Raw genomic sequence first — 16657 nt, 5'->3', positions numbered from 1 at the left:
AGAGTTCAGAAAATCAAGGCAAGAGAAATTAAATAATCTTATCTTCCCTTTTCCTCTCCAATAATTAATTTCCCCTCTTTCCTAACTTTATTTTTTCTTCTTAGTATTTACCACTATTAATAACGAACTACATATTTTACTATCTATCCTATTATCATCTGTCTCTGATGAGAGTAAGCTTTGTGAACATATGGATATATTAGTCACCATACAGGCAAAGGATTTTCTAGGTGGCCCGAGTGGTAAAGAACCCACCTGCCTGTGCAAGAGACACAGGAGACATGGGTTTGATCCCTGGGTTGGGAAGATTCCCTGGAGGAGGAAATGGCAACCCACTCCACTAGTCTTGCCTGGAGAATCCCATAGACAGAGGAGCCGGAAGATTGCACTCCATGGGGCCACACAAAGTCGGACATGATTGAAGTGACTCAGCATACATAATAGACAAAAATCCTTGCTAATTAAAATGAAAAACTGAAGTATAATTGATTTACCATGTTGTGCCAATCTCTGCTATACAGCAAAGTGACTCAGTTTCACACATGTATACATTCTTTTTCTGAATATTCTTTTCCGTTATGGTTTCAGTTCAGTCGCTCAGTCGTCTCCAACTCTTTGCGACCCCATAGACTTCAGCACCAGAGAAGGCAATGGCACCCCACTCCAGTGCTCTTGCCTGGGAAATCCCATGGATGGAGGAGCCTGGTGGGCTACAGTCCATGGGGTCGCTAAGAGTCGGACACGACTGAGCAACTTCACTTTCACTTTTCACTTTCATGTTTTGGAGAAGGAAATGGCAACCCATTCCAGTGTTCTTGCCTGGAGAATCCCAGGGACGGGGGAGCCTGGCGGGCTGCCGTAGAGTCAGACACGACTGAAGCGACTTAGCAGCAGCAGCAAAATTTAGCACGCCAGGCTTCCCGGTCCATCACCAACTACCAGAGTCTACTCAAACTCACGTCCATCGCGTCAGTGATGCCATCCAACCATCTCATCCTCTACCGTCCCATTCTCCTCCGGCCTTCAGTCTTTCCCAGCATCAGGGTCTTTTCCAATGAGTCAGTTCTTTGCATCAGGTGGCCAAAGGATTGGAGTTTCAGCTTCAGTATCAGTCCTTACAATGAATATTCAGGACTGATTTCCTTTAGGATTGACAGGTTGGATCTCCTTGCAGTCCAAGGGACTCTCAAGAGTCTTCTCCAACACCACAGTTCAAAGCATCAATTTTTTGGCACTCAACTTTCTTTATAGTCTAATGCTCACAACCATACGTGATTACTGGAAAAATCATAGCTTTGACTAGATGGACCTTTGTTGGTAAAGTAATGTCTCTGCTTTTTAATATGCTGTCTAGGTTGGTCAGAGCTTTTCTTCCAAGGAGCAAGCGTCTTTTAATGGCTGCAGTCACCATCTGCAGTGATTTTGGGCCCCCCAAAAATAAAGTCTCTTACTGTTTCCATTGTTTCCCCATCTATTTGCCATGAGGTGATGGGATTGGATGCCATGATCTTAGCTTTCTGAATGTTGAGTTTTACGCCAACTTTTTCACTCTCCTCTTTCACTTTTATCAAGAGGCTCTTTAGTTCCTCTTCACTTTCTGCCATAAGGGTGCTGTCATCTGCATATCTGAGGTTATTGATATTTCTCCCGGCAGTCTTGATTCCAGCTTGTACTTCATCCAGCATGGCATTTCGCATGATGTACTCTGCACAGAAGTTAAATAAGCAAGGTGACAATATACAGCCTTGATGTATTCCTTCCCCCATTTGGAACCAGTCTGTTGTTACATGTCCAGTTCTAATTGTTGCTTCTTGACGTGCATACAGATTTCTCAGAAGGCAGGTCAAGTGGCCTGGTATTCCCATCTCTTTAAGAATTTTCCAGAGTCTGTTGTGATCCACACAGTCAAAGGCTTTGGCATAGTCAATAAAGGCAAAGTGGATGTTTTTCTGAAACTCTTGCTTTTTGGATGATGCAGTGGATGCTGGCAATTTGATCTCTGGTTCCTCTGCTTTTTCTAAATTCAGCTTGAACATCTGGAAGTTCAGTTTGCATACTGTTGAAGCCTGGCTTGGAGAATTTTGACCATTACTCTGCTAGTATGTGAGATGAGTGCAATTGTGCGGTAGTTTGAGCATTCTTTGGCATTGCCTTTCTTTGGGATTAGGATGAAGACTGACCTTTTCCTGTCCATTATGGTTTATCCCAGACTAATTTTTGCTTTGGGTTCAATAGCTCCTTGAACTCTGGTTTTGTATCACTAATTTTTTCTTTTTTTTTAACTTCTTAAATCACAAAGTATAAAATCTTATACATGCTAGAGCCAAAAGTATTGATTGAGTGAATGATGAGTGTTATTAATCAATAAGGGTATACAGAGCCCTTGTCATTGTGGTACTGCACTTGTCACCATGAGATGGGGAAGTAGTGTTTTTAAAGAACTTAGGAACATAAACAGGTAGAAGTATGAGGAATACTTGAGATACAATATAAAAAGTCATATTTCATTACTTTCACTGTTCAAGCATATCAGTTCAGTTCAGTTGAGTCGCTCAGTCGTGTCCGACTCTTTGCGACCCCATGAATCGCAGCACGCCAGGCCTCCCTGTCCATCACCAACTCCTGGAGTTTACTCAAACTCATGCCCACCGAGTCGGTGATGCCATCCAGCCATCTCATCCTCTGTCGTCCCCTTCTCCTCCTGCCCCCAATCCATCCCAGCATCAGGGTCTCTTCCAATGAGTCAACTCTTCACATCAGGTGGCCAAAGTACTGGAGTTTCAGCTTCAGCATCAGTCCTTCCAGTGAACACCCAGGACTGATCTCCTTTAGGGTGGACTGGCTGGATCTCCTTGCAGTCCAAGGGACTCTCAAGAGTCTTCTCCAACACCACAGTTCAAAAGCATCAATTTTTTGGTGCTCAGCTTTCTTCACAGTCCAACTCTCACATCCATACATGACCACTGGAAAAACCATAGCCTTGATCAGATGGACCTTTGTTGGCAAAGTAATGTCTCTGCTTTTTAATATGCTATCTAGGTTGGTCATAACTTTTCTTCCAAGGAGTAAGCGTCTTTTAATTTCATGGCTGCAGTCACCATCCGCAGTGATTTTGGAGCCCCCAAAAGAGAAGTCTGACACTGTTTCCACTGTCTCCTCATCTATTTCCCATGAGGTGATGGGACCAGATGCCATGATCTTAGTTTTCTGAATGTTAAGCTTTAAGCCAACTTTTTCACTCTCCTCTTTCACTTTCATCAAGAGGCTTTTTAGTTCCTCTTCACTTTCTGCCATAAGGGTGGTATCATCTGCATATCTGAGGTTATTGATATTTCCCCCGGCAATCTTGATTTCAGCTTGTGCTTCTTCCAGCCCAATATAATGATGCCTAAAAATGCTTATACACCACACTTCTTAAGACCTCCTAGTATTCTGCTGCATTAATGTTTCTTGGAAATGCCAGAACTGTTCAGAACTCTGCCTATGAACCTGTTGTTCCCTGTGCATAGAATGATTTCCCCCTACTTTTATAAAGCAAACTTCTTTAAGAATAGAACTCCTCCACTATGGCTCTTCCAGTCCTGCTAAGAGTTACCAACCATCTCTTTCTACAGTGCTGTTTTTATGTAACAGCACTCCCCATATTCTTTTACATACTGACATTATCAGGTACTTGGTATAAAAGTAGTATGGTTTGAGTTGACTTTTTTGTTTTTCTCACCTAGAGGGCTTTTTTACTCCCCTACAATATAACCATAAAAAAAGAAAAGTTCTCAATGATATGTTAAAATCACTCAGTGATACACAAGCTGGTTATTTAGCCAAAATCAAATGAGAGCTCAATAGAATCTACTTTTTTTATTTTCAGCTCAACTTCTGGGTTCAGGGGCTATCTTCATTTACTAGAAGAGTACCTGGCAAACAGATATTACCTACTGAATAAATAAATAAATGCCTGTATACAAACCATGGCAATAAATGCTAAATGGCATGGCATAAACTAAATGTACTATAGGAACTCAGAGAAAAGAAATACTAGAAAGAACAATGAATTAACAGGAAGTTTAGTATCCACAATTTTCTAGCTGTATAACTGAGCAAGACATTTAACCTGAGCTTTAATTTTTCAATTTGTTAAGAGTAATGGGCTGAACTAGATCAGTTGTTTTCAAATTATTTTCATTGTAGCTCTCTTTTGTCTAATAAAAATCTAAATGGAACCCCCATTATATAAATAGAGACCACATTATAGTATTATTTATTAGCTTTATAATCTTGAGACAATTGTGATTATCACAGAAAAGCTACTATAAATGGCATCTTTAAAAAAATAGCAAATTTGGCTTTGGCAATATTTAAGACTGTTACAGTCAAAATGGTCTAGATGCTTTAAGGGAGGTAAAGAAAATCTCGTTTCCACTACCGAATGACTTATCTTATCTTTACTCACATCTCTGGTCATGAATACAAAATATGGGCAAGAACCACCCAAAACTTAAATTAAGCAAGAGGACTTACTTTAGTATAATATTGTCACACTGATTTGCCACTGCAGAACTGTAAAGGCCTGATAAGGATATATGGTAGAAAGAAGACTCTTAAGTTGTATTTGTATTTTTTTAATGGCGCATACGTACACTGTAGCTATTCTCTTGCTCGCATAATTTGATCTGGATATATAACAATAGTGGCCTTTCCTGGTGGCTCAGACCGTAAAGAATCTGCCTGCAATTAGGAGACCCAGGTTCAATCCCTGGGTCTGGAAGATCCCCAGGAGAAGGGAATGGTTACCCGCTCCAGTATTCTTGCCTGGTGAATTCCATGAACAGAGGAGCCTGGCAGGCTACAGTCTGTGGGGTTGCAAAGAGTTGGACATAACTGAACAACTAAGCACACATATAACAATGGACTCAATTTTTTTTAACGGCCAGCTAAAAACTTAAAAATAAAAATAATACTCTTAAGAAGTCTAAATAGCTACATGGAAACTGGTGGCAAGGCTTTAGTCAGCAGTTCATAAAATATAACCAAGCAGCACAGTTTTTGTTTCATGATGTGTTTATGTGTTATGATTTGGTATACATCTGAGTGGGCATGCTGTTTTTATGACAGTATTAAAATACTTCATATAATTTTAAAATTTAAATTTATGTCCAACATTGGGAAACTCTGAAGAACCTCCTCTGAGTTAGATGTTCTTCTGATCCTCCTAATGCTGTCATTTCTATGTAAGCTAGAAAAGCAAGAAAGACTATAAAGATGATTTCAATGTCTTCAACTCAATTTATCTATGTTTACCAAGATAAGATATCCATATGGGACAGAGTTGACGGAACTGAAGTGTAGAACTTGTGCTAGGGAGTATCAGAAATACAGCTTTAAAAAACACGTCAGGGCTTCCCTGGTGGTTCAGTGGTTAAGAATCTGCCTTGCAATGCAAGGGACACTGGTTCGATCCTTGGTCTGGGAAGATTCCTTACGCCGTGAAGCAGATAAGCCTGTGTGCCACAACTACTAAGCCCACGAGGAGCAACTACTAAAGCTGGCACATCCTGGAGCCCATGCTCCACAACAAGAGAAGCCATGAGAGTGAGAAGCCCGCATTCCACAACTAGAGAGTAGCTCCCACTCTGTGCCAACTGGAGAAAGCCTGCGCCCAGCAACAAAGACCCAGCACAGCCAAAAATAAACAAATTTAAAAAAAGTCAGTCTTCCTAGTATTGGATGAATCTCTATGAACATAATGCTGAAAACAGTTTTTGTATCAGTGATCCATGACACTTCTAACAACAGCATTGCTGGTGTACAAGTATCTTAATTTATAAATGCAATTTCATTCCTATGTAGTAATTTACTGATAGTGACATCTGTCAGATGGAGAATAACTTTTCAGTGATTTTGTTTTTATTTACTTGAAGAACATATTCTGATTTCAACTACAGAGGAAAGTCTCTTAACTGACCTCCACATAAACAAATCACTGAATTAATCAAAACAGCATTTCCATTTTAAAACAGACAAATGTTTACTTGTGTTCTTATCACTTGAATCATATGCTGTTGACTATCAGTTGTGTTGTTTCCAAAGCTGTCTGAGTCAATAACATTTGCTGGTGTCATTTAGGCATTTAATAAAATGTTTTGTAAACAAATGAAATATAAATAAAAAGAGAGACTATTTCCATGTAAATTAAGTTGAAAGCATAGCTTTTAATACCAGCCTCTTAAAAAATGAGGTTGAATAAGATGGAAAACAGCAGAATCTTGCGAGGAAAACCCTAGAAATTGTGATTAAGAGCACTGATTCTGTACCCAGACTGCTGATATTAAAATTTCGGCTCAGTACTTGGTGTATGACTTAGGCTAAGTTACATGTTTGTTCTTCAATTTTCTCAAGTGCAAAGTGAAGGTAATACTAATACAGTGTTGAAAAAATTGAATAAGTAAAGATTTGTAAAGTACTTAGTGTCCAGCCCATAGTAAGCACTATGTAAATATTTGGTAAATAAATAAAAATAGCTGGCCATTAAAAAAAACTCAACGGCTCTAAACAACTGAAATCACACACAATGTATCATCTGATCAAATTTCCATAGAATATCACAAGAATGTGATATCCCCAAACATCCCTGTGTTCATAAATTTAAAAAAGAGTCACCTATATATAGATAGCAGTGAAAGCCAATTTGAGTTCAACAATCATAAATTTAAGGCAGAATCCAAAATGTGACTTTATTCATCAGAACATGAGTTATCAGACAAGACAGCAGTATGGACGGAACCAGACCTCTGACTTATTGAGTATATAGGCATAGGAAAAACAAAAACAGACCATATGATTTCTGCAATTTACTAGCAAACTATTCTAAAAAACATACACACTCACTCACATAGAGTGGGGCAAGAGAGAATGATATAGTAAATATGGCAAAATGTTAATTGCTGAATTTGTGTGAATAGAGTTCTTTGCACTGCTGCAGCTTCTTGGTAAATCTGAAATAATCTCAAGTTAATAAGTTTTAAAAAATGTAAGAAAATCACAAACAAAAATAAAATAGGACCATGGTTTTGAAGAGGGGTGAGTAAAAGACAGAGGGGCAATGAAGTCTGAGATATGGCAAATGTGTTACTAAAATATGGAACATAGAATCTAAGCTGGAATAACAGTTTATATGAAGTTAAAGGAGCTTCCCAGGTAGTGCCGTGGTAAAGAATCTGCCTGCCAATGCAGGAGACACAAGAGACAAACGGGTTCCATCCCTGGGTCAGGAAGATCCTCTGGAGAAGGAAATGGCAATCCACTCCGGTACTCTTGCCTGGGAAATCCCATGGACAGAGGAGCCTGGTGGGCCACAGTCCAGGGGGCTGCAAAGAGTCAGACACGACCAAGCGCGCGCGTGCACACAGACACAGACATACACAGACACACACACACACACGAAGTTAAAGAACATGCAGTACAGGTATCAGAGGAGGAAGAAAGGAACTACGAGTATGCGAGAGGCAGGAGAAACAGTCTAACCTGAAGAAGTTAAAATGCCAGGAAGACAAAACGTAGACTTTTAAAAATTATAAGGCAAAGTGATCAAATGCTCAAACAAATAACGAAGAAAGAAAACTTCCATTTCAGGTCAGAGAAAGTTAATATAATGGGCTATTTTACTTTTGAATCTCGTTTCTATCTCCTGCTAACCACCCTAGACTCACATCTTGGTTGGAATAACAAGCTTAAAGAATCGTTCATACAAAAAGAAAAAAAAAAAGAGGAGGAAACAAAGAAAACTCCAATTCACCTTGCATGAATGGAGGACTAAATTTGAGACAGGGATAGGTAGAGAGGGAAAAAACCTCCCGGAGCAGTTGATAAAAATGTGTCCTTTCCTATGTGTTTATATGGAATTGGCTTGGTCTTGAATATTTAGTCAGACAAATGAGGTATGATTAATAAATGTAAAGACAACATGATCATTTTCCTAGAGAACCCAAACTGGAAAATTATTAGAACCAAAGAGGAAAGGATTTAGAAGGTAGTTGTTGTTGTTCAGTTGCCCAGTCTTGTCTGACTCTTTGTGACCCCATGGATTGCAGCTTGCCTCCCTGTCCCTTACCATCTCCCGGAGTTTGTCCTAGCTCATGTTCATTGCATTGATGATGCTGCCCAGCCATCTCATCCTTTGACACCCTCTTCTTCTTCCACTGTCAACCTTTCCCAGCAACAGGGGCTTTTCCAATGAGTCGTCTGTTCACATCGGATGACCAAAATACTGGAGCTTCACCTTCAGTATCAGTCCTTCCAGTGAATGTTCAGGAGTGATCTCCCTTAAGATTGACTGGTTTGACCTCCTTGCTGTCCAAGGGACTTTCAGGAGTTTTCTCAAGCAACACAGTCTGAAGGCATCAAGTTTTTTGCATTCTGCCTTCTTTACAGTACAGCTCTCACAACCATACATGATCACTTGACTATACAGATTTTGTCAGCAGAGTAATGTTTCTGCTTTTCAATACACTGTCCTGGTTTGTCATCTCTTTCCTGCCAAGAAGCAATTGTCTTATGATTTCATGGCTGCAGTCACCGTTCGCAGTGATTTTGGAGCCCAAGAAGAGGAAATCTGTCACTACTTCCACCCTTCCCTTTCTATTTGCCTTGCAGTAATAGGGCCGGATGCCATGATCTTAGTTTTTTTGGTCTTTAGTCTTAAGCCAGCTTTTTCACTCTCCTCCTTCACCCTCATCAAGAGGCTCTTTAGTTTCTCTTCATTTTCTGCCATTAGAGTGGTATCATTTATATACCTGAGGTTGTTGATATTTCTCCTGCCTATCTGGATTCCGGCTTGTAACTTATCCAGCCCAGCATTTCTCATGATGTGCTCACCCTGTTAAACAAACAACGTGACAGCAGACAGCCCTGTCCTACTCCTTTCTTGATCTTGAGCCAATCAGTTGTTTCATACAGGGTTCTAACTGTTGCTTCTTGACCTGCATACAAGTTTCTCAGGAGACAGGTAAGATGGTCTAGTATTCCATCTCTCTAAGAGCTTTCCACAGTTTGCCATGATCCACACAGTCAAAGGCTTTAGTGTAGCTGATGAAACAGAGATAGATGTTTTTCTGAAATTCCCTTGCTTTCTCTATAGTCCAGCAAATGTTGGCAATTTGATCTCTAGTTCCTCTTCCTTTTCTAAACTTAGCTTGGGCATCTGGAAGTTCTTGGTTCACATAATGCTGAAGCCTAGCTTGCAAGATTTTAAGCATGACCTTACTAGGATGGGAGATGAGTGCAACTTAGAAGGTAGTGGGGTATAAAACAAGAACCAAACAAAACAAGAAAAGAAGGGGATAACTGCTCTATCAGTTAAATATTTTAATAAGCTGTAGTATTGGTGCTAGAATAGGCAAGTAGTATAATAGAAGAGACTGGCCACCAAAAACCCCATAGATATGCAAATTCAGTTGATGATAGAGGTGGCATTTTTATTTTTTTGTGGTGGCATTTTATAATCAGTTGGGAAAGGATGACCAATTCAATATATGGTGTTGGGACAACTGTATACTCGGGGGAAAAGATGAGTTACTTTTATAACTCATGTGATTCACAAAAATGCATTTCAGATGATTCAAGACTTAAGCCAAAACAAAAACTAAATCAAATTAAAATATAAATGAAGTAATACAATATAAAAGAATATGTGTATCTGTATCATATTTATGAAAGTCTTCTAAAGGAGATACAAAAAGCAAATACCATAATGAAAAAGACTGTTAAATTTGACTACATCAAAATTTAAAACTTCTGTTCAGCAAAAGGATCACCCAAAAACTGAAAAGAAAACTGATGGGCTGGGGAAAACACCTGCAACATATATAACAGTCTAAAGCATTGGTACCTAGAATATATAAAGAACTTCCAAAAAGCAATAAAAAAGATAAAGAGCCCCAAAGAAACACTGACAGTAAATACGGATAGGCTGAGAAGAGGATGTGATGGAATTCCAGTTGAGCTATTTCACATCCTGAAAGATGATGCTGTGGAAGTGCTGCACTCAATATGCCAGCAAATTTGGAAAACTCAGCAGTGGCCACAGGACTGGAAAAGGTCAGTTTTCATTCCAATCCATAAGAAAGGCAATGCCAAAGAATGCTCAAACTACTGCACAATTGCACTCATCTCACATGCTAGTAAAGTAATGCTCAAAATTTTCCAAGCCAGGCTTCAGCAATATGTGAACCGAGAATTTCCAGATGTTCAAGCTAGTTTTAGAAAAGGCAGAGGAACCAGAGATCAAATTGCCAACATCTGCTGGATCATCAAAAAAGCAAGAGAGTTCCAGAAAAACATCTATTTCTGCTTTATTGACTATGCCAAAGCCTTCGACTGTGTGAATTACAATAAACTGTGGAAAATTCTGAGAGATGGGAATACCAGACCACCTCACCTGCCTCTTGAGAAACTTGTATGCAGGTCAGGAAGCAGCAGTTAGAACTGGACATGGAACAACAGACTGGTTCCAAATAGGAAAAGGAGTACATCAAGGCTGTATATTGTCACCCTGCTTATTTAACTTATATGCAGAGTACATCAAGAGAAATGCTGAGCTGGAAGAAGCACAAGCTGGAATCAAGATTGCCGGGAAAAATATCAACAACCTCATATAAGCAGATGACACCACCTTTATGGCAGAAAGTGAAGAGGAACTAAAAAGCCTCTTGATGAAGGTGAAAGAGGAGAGTGAAAAAGCTGGCTTAAAGCTCAACGTTCAGAAAACTAAGATCATGGCATCTGGTCCCATCACTTCATGGGAAATAGATGGGGAGACAGTGGAAACAGTGTCAGACTTTATTTTTTTGGGCTCCAAAATCACTGCGGATGGTGACTGCAGCCATGAAATTAAAAGATGCTTACTCCTTGGAAGGAAAGTTATGACCAACCTAGACAGCATATTAAAAAGCAGAGACATCACTTTGCCAACAAAGGCCCATCTGGTCAAGGCTACGGTTTTTCCAGTGGTCATGTATGGATGTGAGAGTTGGACTGTGAGGAAAGCTGAGCGCCGAAGAATTGATGCTTTTGAACTATGGTATTGGAGAAGACTCTTGAGAGTCCCTTGGACTGCAAGGAGATCCAACCAATCCATCCTAAAGGAAATCAGTCCTGGGTGTTCACTGGAAGGACTGATGCTGAAGCTGAAACTCCAATACTTTGGCCACCTCATACGAAGAGTTGACTCATTGGAAAGACCCTGATGCTGGGAGGGATTGGGGGCAGGAGGAGAAGGGGACGACAGAGGATGAGATGGCTGGATGGCATCACCGACTCGGTGGGCATGAGTTTGAGTAAACTCCAGGAGTTGGTGATGGACAGGGAGGCCTGGCGTGCTGTTGATTCATGTCCGCAAAGAGTCGGACACGACTGAGCAACTGAACTGAACTGAACTGAGAAGAGGACATGTGAAAGACCTGTGAGCTTAAGATGTTCAATCTTAGCAGTAATCATAAAATGCAAGATAAAGCAATAAAGAAGTATCACTTTTCACTTGTACGATGCATATTTTTAAAAGACTGGCAATAGCAAGTTTGTTCAAGAGTATGGGAAAACTGCTAAAGTTAAACTGCTGCTAGAAGGACCAACCATTACCTCCTTTTAGGAAGGTAACGTATAGCATCTGGACAAACTTAAGATATACATATCCTCTGAAATAGTAACTCCTCTTCTTCATCATGCCTGGAAAAATAATCATGCCTGGAAAAATAAACAAATATAAGCACAAAAAATTATGTAAAATGATATTCACTGATCATTAGAGTGAAAAATACAAAACAACCTAAATGCCTATAAGTAGGGAATGGGCAAATAAAATTCATGATAATACAACACTTAAGAGAGGTGGTCTTACAGTGATTGGAACAATTTCTAAGACATACTGTTAAGTGAGTTGAGATTCTAAAAGTGAAAACATTTAGAATGGGGATCACTAATGTACTCCTATGGAGAGACCAACAGGATAGAATGCTATTCACTGAAAAGGCATGAAGCAAAGACAAACCATTAACAATGAACATTCCCAGCATAAGACTTAAGATTTAAAACACCACAGTCCAACTAAAAGAAACAAGACCTCCAGTTGGCTGTGATGCACAGACTTGCTTAAGGCAGGGGAAAAAAAAAAAAATCAAATTCCTATGAATTTTCCTAGGCATTGGAGGGTGATTAATGTACTACTATTTAAAAGACATCCAGCATCTACCAGGCAATGAAAGCCACTTTGATGATTCATTTAATTATGACAATGCCAGGGTAAGTATTATGGGTTCCATTATACAGATAAAGAAAGTGAGGCTCAAAAGTTAGGTATCCTTCTTCTAACTAATAACTGCTATTTGAAGTGAGGTCTGGAGAACACCATCAGTCTGTAAGAACAGTGTGTGAAAGCGTGAGAAACTGTGGTAGCAATGTACAGAGTCATGCTATGTTTGCTCAATCTTAGAATAACATCTGGCCTTGAAAAAAAGATGTAGAATTTTAAAAAACTCTATTTCTTTTTCTTTAAAAGAATGTTCCTAAAAAAAAACCCCAAACATTTAAGCTACATTTAAAATCATACATAAGGATGTAGTACTTTTTGTATCTATTGATGGTGAAATTAGGTTCCTTTTCATGTCAAATGCCATGAATTTTCAACCTTTCTTCCTTGGGTGGCTTTAGTATGTTATCTTCAGAGACTAAAATTACATGTTAGTTCAAAGAAACATGTACTGAGTATCTACTATATATCTAGGTGCTGAAAAACAAGTAACACAAGGTATGCTCCCTCAAAACCTGAGGAATAACTTTTGGAAACCACTTGGGAGCTTCACTCAGGAGGCATGAAGCAATCAAGTATTTAGGACAAAATTATGTTTATTTGTGGCACTCTACAAAAGCTGAAGTTCTACTTTCCAGAACCGAATCAGGTATGAATTTTAACATATTATACAGAGGTGTATATGGTCCAATTATGCAAATCAAATACTGTTTTCACTGCCTATTAACATGGGCTTTAATATTTTATAGCAAAAAACCTAGGATATTAAGTATAAGCCTTTATAAAATCATTTGATTTTGTTTACTTTTATTATATAAATGTCCTTGGAATTCTTCAGCTTATAATTCAATGTTTTTCCTTGATGACTTAAGGTATTTAAAATTCTTTTTTGGACCAAGAGTGAAAACATGGCAGTAACCTTGATACTAACACTGAACACAGAGTGTGTTACATTTGAGTTTTAGGAACACTCAGCATGGCAGAAATCTTGGGAATCTGGAGCAACTTAAGAGGTTAAAACACTAAAGTTGGCTTAGGAGGCTTTAGGAATATTAGGAGATGAGATGATGTAAGCAATTTTATCTCTGGAAAAATCAATCTAATGTTAATGAAAAGATTTCCATGACAACCTGATACAGAGGCAAAGAGGCAGAATAAAAAGATAAAAGATGTTTTTAGTTCTAACTATGGGTATTGTTTGAAGACTTTATTGAAGCTTTCTGTTTCTAAACTTCAATTGGAATATATTTTAATACCTTTATTTTTAGTTTTCAAGAAGGATATTGATGACCCAGATTAACCTGTAAACTAATAAACTAGTCTCTATTGACCTAAAGAGTCAAAGTTACTGGAATAAGTTGTGTAACTTTTAGGAGCCTTTATTAATTCTAGTTCATAGTTGAGCAGTAATACTATTTATTGATCCATTTTTTTTTGGTCAGAAAGATATTCAGATTTGAGTTAGAAAGCAGATGTTGACATATAAGTCATCAATTAAACAGAGCAGGCAACAATAAAACATACCTATGAATTTTTACAATAAAAACAAAAGAGACAAATAAAAGGAATTTACTTAGTTTATAAAGAAATAATCATGAAAGCTTCAAGTAAATTTCAAATTTAAATTACCAGGTCATTTCTTACTAGTAATAAACAATTAATAAATAGATTCAAAGATGTGACTGCAATGATAATTCTAATGATTCAGGCATGAACACTTCAAAAGACAACTATAGCAATAATTTTAAGTGTGAACACTTTAATAGACAGTATCTTTTTTTTTTTTTTTCTGCATTGCATGGCTGATAGGATCTTAATTCCCTGACCAGGGATCAAACCTGGGTCATGGTTGTGAAAGCGCTGACTCCTAAGTACTGGGCCACAGGGAACTCTCCCCCTACCTCGATTTTCTTTTCCAACAGACACTATCAGTTTTGAGGGAAAAAAAAGCCAGGATATTTTAATACAAGTACTTTGATTTAACTGTATTATAAAATTAGTGCTGAATGATAGATAAAATCCCATACTATTTCATATTTTCAACCTTATTTTTTATCAGACATCACAATAGCTCACGACTACATAAATTCTATTTTTCTAGAAAAAAATTTAGAACCCTCAATCTACTTCATATATATATATGACCATACATATAAGTATATAAATAAACACACATACACATAAAATGCCAGAAAGCCACTGAGAAATTTCATATTACCAACTCTTCATTAATCTCACAAAATACAAAGACTTGTCATTAACAATTAAAAGTGAAATTATATGTCGTCAAAATGCATGTTGTGAGATGTCACTGTTTTTAATCCTTTCCATTTGTTCAGCTATAGATGTGTGAGAGTACTTGGGTCAATCTGAACCAGTAATTCAGATAATGAGAATTTTACAATACTTTTATCCCTTTCTTTCACTGGACTTTTTAATACTTCAGAGTTAAAGAAAATCTTTGTTGAAAAGAGAGTCTTTTTCTAAGTTTTATGATTGGCTTATAATATGGTTATTCATTCATTCATACAAAAGTATATGAACGGGGTATAGGGAATGCAAACTAGTACAGCCACTATGGAAAACAGTGTGGAGATTCCTTAAAAAACTGGAAATAGAACTGCCATATGACCCAGCAATACCACTTCTGGGCATACACACTGAGGAAACCAGATCTGAAAGAGACACATGCACCCCAATGTTCATCGCAGCACTGTTTATAATAGCCAGGACATGGAAGCAACCTAGATGCCCATCAGCAGATGAATGGATAAGGAAGCTGTGGTACATATACACCATGGAATTTTACTCAGCCGTCAAAAAGAATTCATTTGAACCAGTCCTAACGAGATGGATGAAACTGGAGCCCCTTATACAGAGTGAAGTAAGCCAGAAAGATAAAGAACATTACAGCATACTAACACATATATATGGAATTTAGAAAGATGGTAACGATAACCCTATATGCAAAACAGAAAAAGAGACACAGAAATACAGAACAGACTTTTGAACTCTGTGGGAGAAGGTGAGGGTGGGATGTTTCGAAAGAACAGCATGTATATTATCTATGGTGAAACAGATCACCAGCCCAGGTGGGATGCATGAGACAAGTGCTCGGGCCTGGTGCACTGGGAAGACCCAGAGGAATCGGGTGGAGAGGGAGGTGGGAGGGGGGATCGGGATGGGGAATAAGTGTAAATCTATGGCTGATTCATATCAATGTATGACAAAACCCACTGAAATGTTTGTGAAGTAATTAGCCTCCAACTAATAAAAAAAAAAAAAAAAAAAAAAAAAAGAAAAAAAAAAAAAAAGTATATGAACGGGGTATAAAATCAAATGAGATCAAATTCTTCATTAGGGCCTACTATACACCAGACATAGTTCTAGGTACTAGGAATACTACAATTGGGAGGCTTATGCTGTAGAGGTTAAGACCAAAAATCAATAAACAAATATATAAATAAAATAACTACAAGTCATGTGAGGTGCTATGAAAGAAAGAAGGCTCTGAGAGAAAACAAGGGTAAGGAGTGGGAAAGATCTCCTTTAGAGGGATTCCTGAAGAAGTCCTCTCTGAGGAGGTAAAATTTAAGTGAGACCTGAAAGACAAGAGAGAAACTGGGCATGAGAAGGGAATAAGGGGAACAGTTGTTTTCTAGGTAACAGAAACAGCATGTGCAAAATTTCAGAGGTGGACGAGTTGGGTGTGTTCCAGAAACTGAAGGAAGATCCATGGTGGTGGAATGTAATGAGTGAAGTGGGGAGTGGCATGAGATGAGGCTGGAGAAATAAGCAGGGAGGGAAGCATGTAGGGTCTTATTTTTCATAATCATGCTGTGAATTTTATTTTAATTGCAATGGGAAGTTGTCAAAAATATAAGCATAGGAGTAATATGACTTTAATTGCACTTTCAGAAGGTATCTCTTTTTTGCTGTGTCAAGAATGGATTGGAAGAAGCAATGGCTAGAAGTCTTTGTGATAAAGGCTGATAGCCTGATAAAATTTTGGATGCTTGTTCATAACTGCCTCTTAAAACTATTTCTTTGTATTAAGCTGTGACTAATAACAACAGGTGTGGGTTTCTCAGGTTGTTCAGGGCTGACGACTCCACCTTCAATGCAGGAGATGCAGGTTTGATACCTGGGTTGGGAAGATTCCCTGAAGAAGGAAATGGCAACCCACTCCAGTATTCTTGCCTGGGAAATCTCATGGACAGGGAAGCCTGGGGGGCTACAGCTGACAGGGCTGCATAAGAGTAGCGCATGACCTAGTGACTGAACAGTAACAACAATAGTAACAGGTTTAATTCTGATTCCCCTTAATGGGTCACAACCTTGTCGTGGCAAAGGAGCTTG

At 38.5% G+C, this 16657-nt stretch overlaps 1 protein-coding gene and 1 long non-coding RNA gene across 9 annotated transcripts in view; one reads left to right on the top strand and one right to left on the bottom strand.

Moving 5' to 3' along the window:
- The window catches only part of MBD5 (methyl-CpG binding domain protein 5), a 195255-nt gene that overhangs the window by 73686 nt on the left and 104912 nt on the right, over positions 1–16657 (bottom strand). The window lies entirely within an intron of this gene.
- LOC122453868 overlaps positions 1–16657 on the top strand; it is a 45954-nt gene that overhangs the window by 2099 nt on the left and 27198 nt on the right. For both annotated transcript variants that reach the window (XR_006273203.1, XR_006273204.1), the window contains exon 2: positions 12773–12947. This is a non-coding gene — a long non-coding RNA (uncharacterized LOC122453868). The remainder of the gene's footprint in view (positions 1–12772; positions 12948–16657) is intronic.

Source organism: Cervus canadensis, chromosome 15, assembly GCF_019320065.1.
Source record: "Cervus canadensis isolate Bull #8, Minnesota chromosome 15, ASM1932006v1, whole genome shotgun sequence".
Classification (NCBI taxonomy): domain Eukaryota; kingdom Metazoa; phylum Chordata; class Mammalia; order Artiodactyla; family Cervidae; genus Cervus; species Cervus canadensis.
This window is presented reverse-complemented; position numbering and strand designations above follow the sequence as displayed.